The sequence below is a fragment of the Tachypleus tridentatus genome, chromosome 13 (assembly GCF_004210375.1).
Source record: "Tachypleus tridentatus isolate NWPU-2018 chromosome 13, ASM421037v1, whole genome shotgun sequence".
Taxonomy (NCBI): Eukaryota; Metazoa; Arthropoda; class Merostomata; order Xiphosura; family Limulidae; genus Tachypleus; species Tachypleus tridentatus.
The window spans coordinates 11,566,669-11,580,010 of NC_134837.1; the positions used below are offsets into that span (position 1 = coordinate 11,566,669).

Sequence of the window (13,342 nt, forward strand, 5' to 3'; positions counted from 1 at the left end):
GTTTAACGAACATCACATTCGTTAGATTGACAGCAGTGCGTTGTTTAGTGAACAACACGTTCGTTAGATTGACAGCAGTGCGTTGTTTAACGAACAACACGTTCGTTAGATTGACAGCAGTGCGTTGTTTAACGAACAACACGTTCGTTAGATTGACAGCAGTGCGTTGTTTAACGAACAACACGTTCGTTAGATTGACAGCAGTGCGTTGTTTAACGAACATCACATTCGTTAGATTGACAGCAGTGCGTTGTTTAGTGAACAACACGTTCGTTAGATTGACAGCAGTGCGTTGTTTAACGAACAACACGTTCGTTAGATTGACAGTAGTGCGTTGTTTAACGAACAACACGTTTGTTAGATTGACAGTAGTGCGTTGTTTAACGAACAACACGTTTGTTAGATTGACAGCAGTGCGTTGTTTAACGAACAACACGTTTGTTAGATTGACAGCAGTGCGTTGTTTAACGAACAACACGTTGGTTAGATTGACAGCAGTGCGTTGTTTAGTGAACAACACGTTCGTTAGATTGACAGCAGTGCGTTGTTTAATGAACAACACGTTAGATTGACAGCAGTGCGTTGTTTAGTGAACAACACATTAGTTAGATTGACAGCAGTGCGTTGTTTAGTGAACAACACGTTCGTTAGATTGACAGCAGTGCGTTGTTTAGTGAACAACACGTTAGTTAGATTGACAGCAGTGCGTTGTTTAGTGAACAACACGTTAGTTAGATTGACAGCAGTGCGTTGTTTAGTGAACAACACGTTAGTTAGATTGACAGCAGTGCGTTGTTTAGTGAACAACACGTTAGTTAGATTGACAGCAGTGCGTTGTTTAGTGAACAACACATTCATTAGATTGACAGCAGTGCGTTGTGTAGTGAACAACACGTTAGTTAGATTGACAGCAGTGCGTTGTTTAGTGAACAACACGTTCGTTAGATTGACAGCAGTGCGTTGTTTAGTGAACAACACGTTCGTTAGATTGACAGCAGTGCGTTGTTTAGTGAACAACACGTTCGTTAGATTGACAGCAGTGCGTTGTTTAGTGAACAACACGTTCGTTAGATTGACAGCAGTGCGTTGTTTAGTGAACAACACGTTCGTTAGATTGACAGCAGTGCGTTGTTTAATGAACAACACGTTAGATTGACAGCAGTGCGTTGTTTAGTGAACAACACATTAGTTAGATTGACAGCAGTGCGTTGTTTAGTGAACAACACGTTCGTTAGATTGACAGCAGTGCGTTGTTTAGTGAACAACACATTAGTTAGATTGACAGCAGTGCGTTGTTTAGTGAACAACACGTTAGTTAGATTGACACCAGTGCGTTGTTTAGTTAACATGTCCATTAAGCGGCAATAACAATATATTGCTTACTTACTGAATTATTTAAGAATGTTTTTTGTGGGTGAGATGTTACATTTTTATTTCTTCAGTTATTTGTTTATATCATATAAAGTACCCCTTGCCGGGTTTTAAGGTCTGTGTATACTGTTTGTAGTTGTGATTTGCTGTTACAAATAATTTTCACGACTAAACAACTTTGGTTAAAAAGTATCGTGAGGTTATAACTGAATATTGTAGTTATAGACAGCCATTGTTTGTACCAGTACAAGAATATAACTCGTGTAACAGTGAGACTTTATGAACGTATTTCTTTACACATCCAGTGACTATTTGTCACTTTATATAATATACCCAGTTATTTTGTGTCGCGTTATTTAGAGTGCTACAGCTAATTTGTATCGATTTATTTGGGGTGCTACAGTTTTTGTGTCGATTATATTCAGATTATGTGTATGTTTGGTTTTAAAATCTAATTTGTACGGTTACATGTTTTCTTGTTGTCTATATTTGTGTCGTTGAGTAATGTGGTTTTCTCTAACGTTGTAAACTTTAATTTTAACGTATGTGCCGGCGAAAGTCACGCTGTTAGTATTATTGTTATTATTACTACTATGTTTTTACTATCTTATTAGAAACAACACAAATGTCTCCGACAGATTTATTAAATAAACTCTGTTGTGGAGATTTCTTTTAAATATCGACGTACCTGTTTATTCGTACCTTTTATAAACCAACTGTGAGATGGTCAAGGGTTTGACGCCTATCGGTGGAAAGCGTAATAGCTAAACCCCTGTGTTATGTGTTAAGTGAAGCCACAGGGCAAAGTCAGAGTAAACTATAAGTGCAGTAAAAGTTACGACATGTGTTTAAATAATAGTTTTTTAAAGGTTGACAGAACTGAATGTATTTCAGTGCACAACATCATAGCACATATGCTGCTGGCATATTTAATTATCTGATAATTTATTTAATTATATCTTTTTCTCCCAGTGTCACAGCGGGATGTCTGCGGACTTATAATGCTAGAAACTGGGTTTCGATACACGTAATGGGCAGAACACACATAGCCCATTGTGTAGTTCTGTGCTTAACTACAAACGACAACTACAATTGTCTTTCTGTACACATTTTAACCGTTCTCTGTTTATATTATCTTCACCAAAACCCAAATCTTCATATTAATTTTTGTAAGGATAAATTTAACATTATTTTAACTGTACATTTTCACTGAGTGAATTATCTTATGCTGATACGTATGATCTTATATAATTATCTTATGCTGATACGTATGATCTTATATTTCACCGTCATTTCTTTCTAAAAGTCCTGGGTCTCTCACATCACGAGGACCTGGCATGGCCAAGTGGGTTAAGGCGTTCGACTCATAATCTGAGTGTTGCGAGTTCGAATCTCCGTCGACCAAACATGCTCGCCCTTTCAGCCATGGGGGCATTATAATATGATGGTTAATCCCACTATCCGTTGGTAAAAGAGTAGCCCAGGAGTTGACGGTGGGTGGTGATGACTAGCTGTTTTCCCTCTAGTGTTAAACTACTAAAGTAGGGAGGGGTAGCGCAGATAGCCCTTGAGTAGCTTTGCGCGAAATTCAAAACACACCAAAACAAACTCTTACATCACGAGTTGGATATTGTAATGTGTATTTGGGGGAGACGGCGCGTTTACCTGTTCCAGAATAATTGTAAGAACCATGGTATTCTTCAGCTAAGGCCTGAATATCCAACACCTGAGACCTTGTAATAAATTATACAATGAAAGATGAATAGAAAATAACAACAATTAAATACGACAAACACATTTTAATCTTTGTTTTAACGTTTTCTGTGAAAAACAAAGAAAATATGAATACAAAATAATTTAAAAGACCAATAAATAAAACAAAACTTGTTATTGTTTTCAATATTTTATGCTGTTCTTTGTAATGTTTTAAGACTAACATGGCTGCAGGAGATCCACTAGACACAAGAAATATCAGAAATAATCATTAAACGTTTGATATAAGTACGCGCAACAAACGTTTAGCAAGCCTGTACGGTTATAGAATGTTTAGTCACAGTTATTAATTATTTATGAACAATATAACTGCAGATTGATGTACAAGTAATTTGGCGGTTGGTGACGTGAACAAAAAAAGAAAAGAAAGAAGGGAAGTGCCATAAACATCACTTCAAAGGTGTACCACCAACTACCAGGGGTCGATTTGGTGCTAAAGTGCGTCTCACGAACTTTTACGTAATCAGTATTTATTGTTTAATAACCCTAGGTAAAGTACTTCTATAATATCTTTAAAACGTAGCCCGTCTTGTTTTAGAAACCTCTAAAATATTGAGACACAAATGGTCCAAGATCGAGACCTTCCGAAGGGTGACCTACAACCCTGGTATTTTTATATTATTAGATGAGAACTTGGTAGGTCGCGTTATGACAGAAACTGAGGTATTGTCTAAATGAAGTCCCTCACTGTTCACGTTCTTCAAAGTAATGACTGGGATATTTTCTAATGGAATTCCTCACAGTTCACGTTATTCAAAGCAAGGACTGGGTTATTTTCTGATGGAAATCCTCACAGTTCACGTTCTTCAAAGCAAGGATTGGGATATTTTCTAATGGAAGTCCTCACAGTTCACGTTATTCAAAGCAAGGACTGGGATATTTTCTGATGGAAATCCTCACTGTTCACGTTCTTCAAAGCAAGGATTGGGATATTTTCTAATGGAAATCCTCACAGTTTACGTTCATCAAAGCAGGACTGGATATTTTCTAATGGAAGTCCTGTCCTCACAGTTCACGTTTTTGAAAGCAAGGACTGAGTTAAAACAACTTTTAGAAGTCTTTGGACAATGTTATTTACCTTAATACGAAGTAGTAAACTAGCCTTTTAATAGTTACGTATGGAAATGTTCCTTGAACATCTACCACAAAGCTTTTACATCATTGGAATATTTTCCTTTGTTTTGTGCATTACGTTAACCTGATTGCTATAAACTTAGGAAGATAATTAACCATTTTATGATAGTTCGTAAGTTTTATAATCCATATAAATGTAGAGATTATGATTTTAGAAAGTGCGTACAAGATTGTCCGTACGCTCGAGATATTTTGTTCGACAATGATTTTAATCAGGAAAGTGTATTTGTGGTTTTTTTTGAGGCTGGTTTTGTTTTCAAGATAAATAGAAAATTAGTTTGTTTTTCTTTGACTGAAAATCTGTCGAGGATAACTTAAGTCGTAACTCTCAATGTTGACCTTTGTTTATGGACAGCTGTGATGCCACGCCCATTCTTTATTATATGGAATTAGTAGGTATTATGTTGTCTGGTTTCTTTTAATGCCAGGAATTCAGTTAAGCCTATTTGGCTAATGTCGAGGTTACGTTCTTGTCTGTTGGATAAGATATTCTCGTTATCAGTGATTTTATTTAGAGCATTCAATTTACTTCAAGGTCACTTAATCGGTTACTTAGTAAAGTAACGACCTGCGGCGAGTTGCTATACAATTAGCTTCGTTTTTATATCAGCTATAGCCCTTCAGTAAAAGCTCAACCCTTACATATATCTGTAGAAATTAAACTTATCTTTATGTGTAGGAATTTTGTTTTATAATGCCAATCTCGTTCTTCCTGAAATAGAATTATAGGTATTACGTCCATATCATTATGATACCAGTCACTGAGTTAAGCCTATTTGATTAATGCCAAGTTACGTCTCGGGATGTGTGATCAGCTATTGTTTAAATGCCAGTAGACCAAACATGCTATTTCGGTAGAAAAATTAAAATTTTTCTTTTTCTGTTCTACGTTACTCCAGTTGCAGTACAAACATGTAGCAAGGTCATGAGTGACCTTACTTAGTGTCAAATGTCACCAACACTTTCGTTTGGTTAGTTTGTTTGAATTTTTTTGTACGAAGATATTACAAGGCAATCTCCACCAAACGACTAAACCGTTAACTGATAGATTAGAGGAAGGGACAGCTAGGTAATAGCATTCACCGCCAACTCTTTGGCTACTCTAACCGAATGTTGGGATTTGACCGTCACTCTTATAATGCACTCATGGCATCAAAGTATTGAAGACGTTTTTTTGTGGTAATAGCTGCAAGGAAAAACCTTGTGCCTACAGGTTGAGCATGCGTAGTACAGGGTCATCACACACAAAAACGTTTGCAGGAGAAAACGTTGCAAGGAATATTTGCCCATTGTTTTTTGTAATTTGGTTGACTTTACTGCATGGCATATAATTGCTCATCACTCTGTTGTAATTACATGAAAATCTCATTTAAACAAATGATTGCCATTAAACTCATAGAGAACAACACATAACGATACTTAGTTGGCTTAAAGTGTGTTTAAAATTGTTTATATATTTTTTCTAGGTTTTGGTTTTGGTTTTCCTTCTCGCAACCTGCTGGCTACGAGTTCGAATCTCGTCATCGAATATGTTCATCCTTTCAGCTGTGAAATGCTGTAGTGTTTCGAACATACAAATATTCATTGGTAAAGAGTACCCTAAGAGTTGGCGGGTAGTGTGAACTAACTGCCTTATTTCTAGCTTGCATTAGAGACGGCCGGCGCAGATAGTTTTCGAGTAGTAGGCTCGCCAAGAAATCAATAAACAAACATTATTGTTTGTGCATAACCGTTTAGGACATGTCAGATGTCGTGTAATAGTTACCAAACTGATTAACTTCAAGGAATGTTTTCTTACTAACTGACAATCAGACGTGTAGACAGACAGATAAATCAGTAGATAAAACAATCTATAAACGTGTGATCTGAATGTGAATTATTTTAAGTGAAACAGAAAAGATTAAGGAAGTACTTTAATTACGTTTTAGAGTTTACGGATTCCAAACAATTTCTATACAAGTCTGATTCATCATCTTGAAACTACAGCTAAAGATGTAACGAAAACGGTCTCGTTTTGTATTTTGTTACAAGATCCTATGATTGGTTATATACATACGTAGCTGAAAGGAGGCCCATTTTTACCTCTCGTCATCAAAATCTAAGTTTGAGACTTAATACACACGACAAATGGAATAAACTTGGCATTGACTTCAAAACGAGACACGGTTGAATGTACACTAGAAAATTACAACCACGTTTCATCACAGTAACATTTTTTATTATTATTTATCGTACAGTTTGGGTGGGAAGACGGGTAACTAACTAAGGTCAAAGTCAGTTTCAATAGATATTTTTCACATGGTGAACTTGTGTAAACCATAAATCATCAGTTGGAACTTGACGGGTATGGAATGTGTTCATTGTTTCTTCCGTGTGGCTGGAAGACAAAATAAAATGTTGGAAATGTTCACTTGCCAAAATGTTTCAGTTAATTGTAACAACCAATGGGGGTTATAATCGTATTGTTTGTATACGTGCCTGTTTGAAAATATAAAAAAAATACAGTTTAGTATATGCCTGTATATAATAATATACATATATTGTAAATAGTATACATATTATATAGTTCCTACTGTATATAATAATATACATATATTGTAAATAGTATACATATTATGTAGTTCCTACTGTATATAATAATATATATATATTGTAAATAGTATACATATTATATAGTTCCTACTGTATATAATAATATACATATATTGTAAATAGTATACATATTATATAGTTCCTACTGTACATAATAATATACATATATTGTAAATAGTATACATATTATATAGTTCCTACTGTACATAATAATATACATATATTGTAAATCGTATACATATTATATAGTTCCTACTGTACATAATAATATATACATATATTGTAAATAGTATACATATTATATAGTTCCTACTGTATATAATAATATACATATATTGTAAATAGTATACATATTATATAGTTCCTACTGTATATAATAATTATATATATATATATATATATATAGTATGTTGCAAATATATCATATGCTCCCTAATGTATACATATTATAAATTTCGATACTATCTTGTAAAAACTATATTTAGTTCGTTGTAAATATTTAATAGTATATAGCTATATATCGTATTATATATATAGTATATAGCTACATACCTTATTATATATATAGTATATAGCTACATACCTTATTATATATATAGTATATAGCTACATACCGTATTATATATATAGTATATAGCTACATACCGTATTATATATGTAGTATATAGCTACATACCGTATTATATATGTAGTATATAGCTACATACCGTATTATATATATAGTATATAGCTACATACCGTATTATATATATAGTATATAGCTATTTACCGTATATGTAGTATATAGCTACTGAAGTAAAGTATGTAGTGTACAGATACTAAAGTATATTATGTGTGTAGTGTATAGCTCTTCAACAGGTATATATTGTGTATAGTTTTTCTCGTGTATTATATAGTATATAACTGCTTAGCCTTTATAGTATGTGTAGTGCATACACATTAACATATATAATATGAGCAGTGTATATGTATTGATGTATACGTATAGCTACTAACGCATATATTGTGTAGATAATTATTTGGACTTAAAATTTTATCTAATTCCATTTCTAGTTTTTTACTGTACACGAAATGTCGACTTTCCTTTTTGTCAGCCTAGTTTTTGTAGCTTGAAGAGACGTATATATAAATAACGGAACAAAAGTTCCTCGTGAAAACTCAGTAGGATAGTAATCTGGCTTATTCATCTTGAAATAGGTAGAACTTACTGTATGATTATCTTATAGAAATAAATAACAACACGATATTAGCTACTTTTCAGAGACAACTCACAGTATCCCAGATTAGAAGACTGTCTGTCTGTTCAAGTAAATGATAGATATTGACTAACCACATGCTCTGGCCTGAAGACGGTTTATCCTGCTGTCTCTAAACGTTTTAGGACGGGCGACCCACTCCAAAGTTTTTGGGGATGACTTTTTTATGTTCACCCTCCTCATAGGCGACGAACTAGAGGGAGAGAGGTATTTAAAACCGACGCCCACGGGCCACATTGTGCGGGAAATCAAGCAAAACAATAAGTGTTTGTGATGAGGGTCCATCACGAGATACATAGAACAACACCAACTAACAATTCATGGCTACTGTCGCCGATCTGAGGCTCGTGTCTTTTATTTTGCTGACAAACAACTAACCAAGACTAATGGGAAGAAGTGGCCAGTCTGTCGATGGAAACACGTGAAAAGTTTGATTGAATAAACTCTCTGATCTTTTGACATGTGGCTACACCTAATGTCGCGACATTATCCTTCCGAGCTCGTTTGTGGCGCCATGTTGTTCTCTTGCTTCCAGTTTATTGTCTGGAAAATTCATGCAGTGTTTGGACGACTAGAAGACGTTTCTTTCACTCTACAAGTACATGATATAACACTTTACGGTCACACGGGATGTTCTGCATTATGTGCAAGTTGCTTAAGTTACGTTAGAAGTTGAATGTTTTCTTTCTTTCATTTCCCACTACGTAACCAACTAACAGTATAAGAATAGAAAAGTATCTAAACCAACCATCTTTAAAGGATGTATTTTTCTTCGTCGCCTCTTCTTATTTCGAAAGTGTTCGGATTATGGGGCTTGTATTTTGTGTTAAGGGACCTTCTGAACTATCGTAACATTATCAACAAGTGGTGTGATTAGATTTAACTTCACCGTGTTCGGTGACGAACAAATTGTGTGATTAGATTTAACTTCACCGTCTCAGTGACGACCAAATGGTGTGATTAGATTTAACTTCACCGTCTCAGTGACGACCAAATGGTGTGATTAGATTTAACTTCCCTGTGTTCGGTAGGAGTGGCGTCTCAGTGACGCATGCGAACACGTGGAATACATTCCTCCATGTTGACAAATATATTCTTTTCCATGCCTACATGGAATTTCCGTACCTTCGATGGAAATATTTCTCCCTGTCATCTGACAGAAATCTGTCTTTTCGTTTTTTTAATAAAAGGGTAACCTCTTAACTTGCCTGTTTCGGCCACTGTTTTAGTGTTAACTTGTTTTGTTACCTTATGAAATTAGTTTTCACTCGCTATAACTTTTGTCACTTTGTTTTTTTTTGTTTGTTTTTGAATTTCGCACATAGCTACTCAAGGGCTATCTGTGCGAGCCGTCCCTAATTTAGCAGTGTAAGACCAGAGGGAAGGCAGCTAGTCATGACCACCCACCGCCAACTCTTGGGCTACTTTTTTACCAACGAATAGTGGGATTGACCGTCACATTATAACGCCCCCACGGCTGAAACGGCGAGCATGTTTGGCGCAAAGGGGATGCGAACCCGCGACCGTCATATTACGAGTCGCACGCCTTAACACCCTTGGCCTTGCCGGACCCTTGTCACTTTGACAGAATTATTCATTTTGGGTCTGGCTGTGTGTGGTGGTTAGGACGCTCTAACTGTGGTGTTATAATGTAACGATTGATCTTTCTTTTTCTGGAAAAGAGTAGCCTAAGTGAGTGTTCACTAGTTAACTACCTTCTCTCTAAGCTATCAATGTTAAATTGGGACGGCTATCACGGGTAACATAACCTTCGAAAAGCTAATAGCGAAATTCAAAAACAAACAAATGTTTAATCTCTGAGGGATTGAAACCTATATATATACACACCATGAGTTTGAAACATCTCTGTGTAAACATGTAACATTTGTAGTGCTGAAAAGTGAACTTTTTGTGTGCGTGTGTGAAACAAACGGTGGTTATTACTAAGTCAAAGCTAAGATAATCCTTCTTAGTACAGCGGTATTCTGCAGACTTATAACTCTAAAAACCGTATTTCGATACCTGCAGTGGGCACAGTACAGACAGCCCATTGAAAAGGTTTGTGCTTCATTAAAAACAAACGACCAAATTTATTTGAATTCCGCACAAACCTTTCCGAAGGTTGTTTTTGCTCACCGTTCCTAATTTTGAGCTTGTAGGGAAGGCAAGTAGTTAATGTCACCCACTGGCTACTCTGCACAAATCAATAATCCAATTGACAATAACATTGTAACGCTCCCACAACATTCGGTGATAGGATTCGAGCGCTTTAACAGTGCATAAAATAATCTTTGCTGTTAAAGAAAGAAATAATTAACATGTTAAATGATCTCAAGTCATTTGTTTCATAAACTAATATCGTGACACAAGTTTACGAATAGGTTTATGTAAGACTCAAGGAAGACCTTTCCTTTAACGTATTACCTAAAAAAATTCCAAATTCAATATAAGAAGAGTGGAAGCTTGTATCATTTATAATTCAAGGAACTCGACCTTATATTTAGTCTTTCACGATGATTTGAATTTGTAATTAAACAAAAAACGTGTTAATTTGCAGTGAACTGAACAACAATAACAAGAACAACAAATATTTGTTGTACCTAATAATATGAATTCGTGCTGTATATTTACTTGGTGGTCTTGAGAATACTTCCCTTCAGTGGTTTAGCGGTATGTCTGTAAACTTACGACGCTAAAGATCAAGTATCGATACCCGTGGTTGATGAGTTCACAGACGTCCCGCTGTGTAGCATTTCTTTCAACTACAACCAAACTTTCGCATTTCACACGAGTTTTATAAGATGAAAATAAAAATGGTTAATTGTCGTTCGAGTTACATTACTGATGCCTCCTTCACTCCCACACAGTACAGACTTTCAGCTACACTCTGTATCACGAGATCGTTGTAGTGCACCCACCTCGTAACCTAATTTTGTTTCTGTCATTAAGAAACCACGTGACTAGCAGTTGTTTCCACTATTGGCAAGTCATGTATGATGTCACCTCTGTGTTCACAATTCGCACTTCACTTAATTCGTAGCCTAATTAAAATTGATAAATCGGTTAATAGTAAGTATCTTAAAATTCACGTGCACTCTATGTGAGTATAGTGTTAGGGTTGTGGTCATTTTGGAGGTCAACTCTGGTGTTTGGAACTTCTTTACTTTGTGGATCGAATACTTAAATATTACTTCTGTAATTGTGTTATCGTCTTTCCATTAAGGTATTTTGGTAATTTTTTTTCCGATTTTATGTTATTTTACAGAAACAAAACATATTTAACCCATTTTATAACTGAGTTCAGATGTAAAACATTAACCCTATTTCAGTATACCCCACGTCTCAGTACTAAAGACATTAGCAGTGGCACACATCAAATAAACAACACGGCAACACTGTCCGAACGATTTCTGTTCAGGGCTGTTTTATAAGTTTATACCAATTCTTAGTGCATGGTCAGTGGGCTGTAGATATTGTGATCACCATATTTAATGTGTACCGAGATATGATAAATTGATTGTGATGGAAAGTAATAACAAAAAAGGATGAACAGTCTCGTTTGTTGGAGTGCACAGTATGAGATGTTTATATTTTACTATAATGATAATAAATAACACAAAGCTCAGTACATTTAATGTTAATAAATAACACAAAGTTCAGTCCACTTAATGGTAATAAACAACACAAAGTAGAGTCCACTTAATGGTAATAAACAACACAAAGTACAGTCCACTCAACGGTAATAAACACAAAGTAGTCTACTCAACGATAATAAACAACACAACACAATAAACAACACTTAATGGTTATAAGTAACACAAAGTACAGTCCACTCAAAGGTAATAAACAACACAAAGTAGAGTCCTTTTAATGGTAACAAACAACACAAAGTACAGTCCACTCAATGGTAATAAATAACATAAAGTACAGCCCACTCAACGGTAATAAATAACACAAACTTTAGTCCACGTAATGGTTATAAATAACACAAAGTTCAGTCTACTTAATGGTAGTACATAGCACAAAGTTCAGTCCACTTCATGGTAGTGAATAACACAAAATTCAGTCCACTTAATGGTTATAAATAACACAATGTTTAGTCCACTTAATGATAATAAATATCACAAATTTCAATCCACTTAATGGTAATGACACAAAGTTCAGTACACTTAATGTTAAAAAAATAACACAGTACAGTCCACTCAACGGTAATAAATAACACAAAGTTCAGTCTACTAAATAGTTATAAGTAACACAAAGTTCAGTCTACATAATGATAATAAACAACACAAAGTTCAGTCTACATAATGGTAATAAACAACACAAAGAGTCCACTAAATGATAATAAACAACACAAAGAGTCCACTAAATGATAATAAACAACACAAAGTAGAGTCCCCTTAATGGTAACAAACAACACAAAGTACAGTCCACTCAACGGTAATAATTAACACAAAGTTCAATCCACTTAATGGTAGAAAATAGCACAAAGCTCAGTCCACTTAATGGCAGTAAATAGCACAAAATTCAGTCCACTTAATGGTAGTAAATAGCACAAAGTTCAGTTCACTTAATAGTAATGATTAACACAACGTTCAGTCCATTTAATGGTAGTAAACAGCACAAAGTTCAGTCCACTTGATAGTAATGATTAACACAACGTTCAGTCCACTTAATAGTAGTAAATAACACAGTACAACCCACTTAATAGTAATGATTAACACAACGTTCAGTCCATTTAATGGTAGTAAATAGCACAAAGTTCAGTCCACTTGATAGTAATGATTAACACAAAGTTCAGTCCACTTAATAGTAGTAAATAACACAGTACAGTCCACTTGATAGTAATGATTAACACAAAGTTCAGTCCATTTAATAGGAGTAAATAACACAAAGTTCTTTTATTTTTATTTATTAAAATTTCTGCACTTTGATACATTCACTGTTAGGCCTAACATGACATTAGATCCTAATATAATAATTTCTCTCTAACCTGAATCACTTTCTCTTATCTCTACTCGTGCATCGCAAACACAACCACAGAATTGACAAGAGAGAATTAACGGAGAAGCTGATTCGCGAGCTTAATGACGTTATCTGCTGTGTCGCGTCTCGTGAATTTCACTGCTCAACTCGTTTTCTAAAGTCTTGAGAAGGTTCTGTTCTTTAATCTATATCCATAACGTCTAAAGGAAAACTATAGTCTACAACAGTTG

The 13,342-nt window shown here is 35.0% G+C and overlaps 1 protein-coding gene and 1 long non-coding RNA gene across 2 annotated transcripts in view; one reads left to right on the forward strand and one right to left on the reverse strand.

Moving 5' to 3' along the window:
* LOC143240573 (elongation factor-like GTPase 1) overlaps window positions 1–13,342 on the forward strand; it is a 201,302-nt gene that overhangs the window by 154,150 nt on the left and 33,810 nt on the right. The gene's annotated exons all lie outside the window — the stretch shown is intronic.
* Window positions 6,480–9,096, reverse strand: LOC143241026 (uncharacterized). Its single transcript, XR_013022145.1, has 2 exons — window positions 8,201–9,096; window positions 6,480–6,655 (listed from the first exon to the last, which is right to left on the reverse strand). It is a non-coding gene; the product is annotated as an uncharacterized LOC143241026 (long non-coding RNA).